The 6,085-nt window shown below is 45.6% G+C and overlaps 1 long non-coding RNA gene across 1 annotated transcript; it reads left to right on the top strand.

Moving 5' to 3' along the window:
- Positions 1-2,988: 2,988 nt before the first annotated feature.
- LOC127922308 (uncharacterized) lies at positions 2,989-4,568 on the top strand. Its single transcript, XR_008110847.1, has 3 exons — positions 2,989-3,119; positions 3,832-3,924; positions 4,431-4,568. It is a non-coding gene; the product is annotated as an uncharacterized LOC127922308 (long non-coding RNA).
- Positions 4,569-6,085: the final 1,517 nt, after the last annotated feature.

Genomic DNA, 6,085 nt, shown 5'->3' with positions numbered 1-6,085 from the left:
TAACACCAGTCCTGATGAGACTAACACCAGTCCTGATGAGACTAACACCAGTCCTGATGAGACTAACACCAGTCCTGATGAGACTAACACCAGTCCTGATGAGACTAACACCAGTCCTGAAACTAACACCAGTCCTGATGAGACTAACACCAGTCCTGATGAGACTAACACCAGTCCTGATGAGACTAACACCAGTCCTGATGAGACTAACACCAGTCCTGATGAGACTAACACCAGTCCTGAGAGACTAACACCAGTCCTGATGAGACTAACACCAGTCCTGATGAGACTAACACCAGTCCTGATGAGACTAACACCAGTCCTGATGAGACTAACACCAGTCCTGATGAGACTGATGAGACAGTCCTGTCCTGATGAGACTAACAACACCAACACCAGTCCTGATGAGAGACCAGTCCTGAAGACAACACAGTCCTGAAGACTAACACCAGTCAGTCCTGATGAGACTAACACCAGAGACTAACACCAGTCCTGATGAGACTAACACCAGTCCTGATGAGACTAACACCAGTCCTGATGAGACTAACACCAGTCCTGATGAGACTAACACCAGTCCTGATGAGACTAACACCAGTCCTGATGAGACTAACACCAGTCCTGATGAGACTAACACCAGTCCTGTTGAGACTAACACCAGTCCTGAAACTAACACCAGTCCTGATGAGACTAACACCAGTCCTGATGAGACTAACACCAGTCCTGATGAGACTAACACCAGTCCTGATGAGACTAACACCAGTCCTGTAGAGACTAACACCAGTCCTGAGACTAACACCAGTCCTGATGAGACTAACACCAGTCCTGAAACTAACACCAGTCCTGATGAGACTAACACCAGTCCTGAAACTAACACCAGTCCTGATGAGACTAACACCAGTCCTGATGAGACTAACACCAGTCCTGATGAGACTAACACCAGTCCTGATGAGACTAACACCAGTCCTGATGAGACTGTCCTGATGAGACTAACACCAGTCCTGATGAGACTAACACCAGTCCTGATGAGACTAACACCAGTCCTGATGAGACTAACACCAGTCCTGATGAGACCACCAGTCCTGATGAGACTAACACCAGTCCTGATGAGACTAACACCAGTCCTGACCACCAGTCCTGATGAGACTAACACCAGTCCTGATGACTAACACCAGACTAACACCAGTCCTGATGAGACTAACACCAGTCCTGATGAGAGACTAACACCAGTCCTGATGAGACTAACACCAGTCCTGATGAGACTAACACCAGTCCTGATGAGACTAACACCAGTCCTGAGACTGAGAGACTAACACCAGTCCTGATGAGACTAACACCAGTCCTGAGAGACTAACACCAGTCCTGATGAGACTAACACCTGATGAGACTAACACCAGTCCTGATGAGACTAACACCAGTCCTGATGAGACTAACACCAGTCCTGATCCTGAGAGACTAACACCAGTCCTGATGAGACTAACACCAGTCCTGACAACACAGTCCCAGTCCTGATGAGACTAACACCAGTCCTGATGAGACTAACACCAGTCCTGATGAGACTAACACCAGTCCTGTTGAGACTAACACCAGTCCTGTTGAGACTAACACCAGTCCTGATGAGACTAACACCAGTCCTGATGAGACTAACACCAGTCCTGATGAGACTAACACCAGTCCTGAAACTAACACCAGTCCTGATGAGACTAACACCAGTCCTGATGAGACTAACACCAGTCCTGATGAGACTAACACCAGTCCTGATGAGACTAACACCAGTCCTGTTGAGACTAACACCAGTCCTGTTGAGACTAACACCAGTCCTGTTGAGACTAACACCAGTCCTGATGAGACTAACACCAGTCCTGATGAGACTAACACCAGTCCTGATGAGACTACACCAGTCCTGATGAGACTAACACCAGTCCTGATGAGACTGTCCTGAGAGACTAACACCAGTCCTGATGAGACTAACACCAGTCCTGATGAGACTAACACCAGTCCTGATGAGACTAACACCAGTCCTGATGAGACTAACACCAGTCCTGATGAGACTAACACCAGTCCTGATGAGACTAACACCAGTCCTGATGAGACTAACACCAGTCCTGATGAGACTAACACCAGTCCTGATGAGACTAACACCAGTCCTGATGAGACTAACACCAGTCCTGATGAGACTAACACCAGTCCTGATGAGACTAACCTGGTCCTGATGAGACTAACACCAGTCCTGATGAGACTAACACCAGTCCTGATGAGACTAACACCAGTCCTGATGAGACTAACACCAGTCCTGATGAGACTAACACCAGTCCTAAACCCCAAAAATATATGACATATTAATTCTAAATGCATAAACTACAATATCATTGGAATTAAATTGTTGTTTCAGATTTGATATCCTCAACCTTTATACTGAAGACTAAGGTTTCATCTAAGCATCCAGGAGCACACTACTGGAGGGTACTGTATGTACTGTATGCTATTCCATATTCTAATATCACAGGGATCAGATGGATGTGTGTGTGTGTGTGTCTGGACAGGAGATATTCTTCCACATACCTCAAATCCTCTCTCTCCTCTCTGTCCCATGGGGCCCTATAAGAACACATCACACAGCTTGTTTACAACAACACCACACCACACCTTCAGACAGCAGTTCAGTCCGTGTTCCAGTAAAGGACTGTGTTTCAACATCCAACCTTTGCTATGTTCCATTGATCCCTTGGTTTCCAACAACTCTGAATTTCACGATTTAGTAAACCAAAGGGCAAAACTCAAGTGGGCATTTTTGAAGTTGAAACCAGCAGCAGCCTCACTGAGGATAGATAGATGGTGAAGTAGTGTGTAATGCTGAAGGTCCACAATGTGTGTAAATCTAATCTGGGAATTAATGTTCATTGAATGTAGTCTTTATTGTATCATTCATTTGACCCGGATAAAATCACATATAAGTCTATGCTGAAGCCATTCTGATGACTCAACTGAAGAGGTGTGTGTCCAACAGAAAGGTTTTGTGAAGACTACAGGTTAGAGAGAAGGGGTTGTAACTGCTGGGATTCTCTGGAGGATTGGTTTGAAAGAGGTGTGTGTCCAACAGAAAGGTTTTGTGAAGACTACAGGTTAGAGAGATGGGGTTGTAACTGCTGGGATTCTCTGGAGGATTGGTTTGAAAGAGGTGTGTGTCCAACAGAAAGGTTTTGTGAAGACTACAGGTTAGAGAGATGGGGTTGTAACTGCTGGGATTCTCTGGAGGATTGGTTTGAAAGAGGTGTGTGTCCAACAGAAAGGTTTTGTGAAGACTACAGGTTAGAGAGATGGGGTTGTAACTGCTGGGATTCTCTGGAGGATTGGTTTGAAAGAGGTGTGTGTCCAACAGAAAGGTTTTGTGAAGACTACAGGTTAGAGAGATGGGGTTGTAACTGCTGGGATTCTCTGGAGGATTGGTTTGAAAGAGGTGTGTGTCCAACAGAAAGGTTTTGTGAAGACTACAGGTTAGAGAGATGGGGTTGTAACTGCTGGGATTCTCTGGAGGATTGGTTTGAAAGAGGTGTGTGTCCAACAGAAAGGTTTTGTGAAGACTACAGGTTAGAGAGATGGGGTTGTAACTGCTGGGATTCTCTGGAGGATTGGTTTGAAAGACTACAGGTTAGAGAGATGGGGTTGTAACTGCTGGGATTCTCTGGAGGATTGGTTTGAAAGAGGTGTGTGTCCAACAGAAAGGTTTTGTGAAGACTACAGGTTAGAGAGATGGGGTTGTAACTGCTGGGATTCTCTGGAGGATTGGTTTGAAAGAGGTGTGTGTCCAACAGAAAGGTTTTGTGAAGACTACAGGTTAGAGAGAAGGGGTTGTAACTGCTGGGATTCTCTGGAGGATTGGTTTGAAAGAGGTGTGTGTCCAACAGAAAGGTTTTGTGAAGACTACAGGTTAGAGAGATGGGGTTGTAACTGCTGGGATTCTCTGGAGGATTGGTTTGAAAGAGGTGTGTGTCCAACAGAAAGGTTTTGTGAAGACTACAGGTTAGAGAGATGGGGTTGTAACTGCTGGGATTCTCTGGAGGATTGGTTTGAAAGAGGTGTGTGTCCAACAGAAAGGTTTTGTGAAGACTACAGGTTAGAGAGAAGGGGTTGTAACTGCTGGGATTCTCTGGAGGATTCTCTGGAACAGAAAGGTTTTGTGAAGACTACAGGTTAGAGAGAAGGGTTGTAACTGCTGGGATTCTCTGGAGGATTGGTTTGGAAGACTACAGGTTAGAGAGATGGGGTTGTAACTGCTGGGATTCTCTGGAGGATTGGTTTGGAAGACTACAGGTTAGAGAGAAGGGGTTGTAACTGCTGGGATTCTCTGGAGGATTGGTTTGGAAGACTACAGGTTAGAGAGAAGGGGTTGTAACTGCTGGGATTCTCTGGAGGATTGGTTTGGAAGACTACAGGTTAGAGAGAAGGGGTTGTAACTGCTGGGATTCTCTGGAGGATTGGTTTGAAAGAGGTGTGTGTCCAACAGAAAGGTTTTGTGAAGACTACAGGTTAGAGAGATGGGGTTGTAACTGCTGGGATTCTCTGGAGGATTGGTTTGAAAGACTACAGGTTAGAGAGATGGGGTTGTAACTGCTGGGATTCTCTGGAGGATTGGTTTGAAAGAGGTGTGTGTCCAACAGAAAGGTTTTGTGAAGACTACAGGTTAGAGAGAAGGGGTTGTAACTGCTGGGATTCTCTGGAGGATTGGTTTGGAAGACTACAGGTTAGAGAGAAGGGGTTGTAACTGCTGGGATTCTCTGGAGGATTGGTTTGGAAGACTACAGGTTAGAGAGAAGGGGTTGTAACTGCTGGGATTCTCTGGAGGATTGGTTTGGAAGACTACAGGTTAGAGAGAAGGGGTTGTAACTGCTGGGATTCTCTGGAGGATTGGTTTGGAAGACTGTGTTAACAGAAAGGTTTTGTGAAGACTGGTTAGAGAGAAGGGGTTGTAACTGCTTCTCTGGAGGATTGGTTTGAAGAGAGTAACAGAAGGTTTTGTGAAGACTACAGGTTAGAGAGGGGTTGTAACTGCTGGGATTCTCTGGAGGATTGGTTTGAAAGAAGAAAGGTTTTGTGAAGACTACAGGTTAGAGAGAAGGGGTTGTAACTGCTGGGATTCTCTGGAGGATTGGTTTGAAGACTACAGGTTAGGTTAGAGAGAGGGGTTGTAACTGCTGGGATTCTCTGGAGGATTGGTTTGAAAGACTAACAGAAAGGTTTTGTGAGACTACAGAGAAGGGGTTGTAACTGCTGGGATTCTCTGGAGGATTGGTTTGAAAAGCAAAGAATTTTTTGTGAAAATGTCAACGGACAATAAAACTGCTGAACAAGAGACAAATGAGAAATGTTCCAGTGCCATGTATCACAGGAGGTCCTTTTGTGCCCAGACCAGGCTTGTAACTGCTTTCTCTGGAGGTCTCCTGGTTTGACACCAGGGACGCCAACAGAAAGGTTTTGTGAAGACTGACAGGGAGAGAGGGGGTAACTGGGGACTTCTCTTTGGATGATTGGTTTGAAGAGAGGGGGAACAGAGGTTTGATGACTGTTAAAGGGAAGAGAGGGGGAACAGGGAACTCATTCTCTGATGACTGTTTGGGAAGAGAGGGGGAACAGGACTACAGGTTAACAGGGAACTCATTTTGATGACTGTTAAAGGGAAGAGAGGGGGAACAGGTAACTGCATTCTCTGAACTGTTTGGAAACTACAGGTTAAGAGAAGGGGGTAACAGGGGACTTCTCTGGAGGACTGTTAAAGGGAAGAGAGGGGAACAGGACTAACTGCATTTCTGATGACTGTTAAAGGGAAGAGAGGGGGAACAGGGAACTTTTTGATGACTGTTAAAGGGAAGAGAGGGGTAACAGGGAACTCATTTTTTGAAACTGTTAAAGGGAAGACTACAGGTTAGAACAGGGGTTGTAACTCATTTTGAGGACTGTTAAAGGGTGTGTCCAACAGAAAGGGGGAACAGGGAACTCATTTTTTGATGACTGTTAAAGGGAAGAGAGGGGAACAGGAGGATTTTGATGACTGTTAAAGGTTAGAGAGAACAGGGTAACTCATTTTGAGGAT

The sequence above is a fragment of the Oncorhynchus keta genome, unplaced genomic scaffold, assembly GCF_023373465.1.
Source record: "Oncorhynchus keta strain PuntledgeMale-10-30-2019 unplaced genomic scaffold, Oket_V2 Un_contig_25195_pilon_pilon, whole genome shotgun sequence".
Taxonomy (NCBI): Eukaryota; Metazoa; Chordata; class Actinopteri; order Salmoniformes; family Salmonidae; genus Oncorhynchus; species Oncorhynchus keta.
This window is presented reverse-complemented; position numbering and strand designations above follow the sequence as displayed.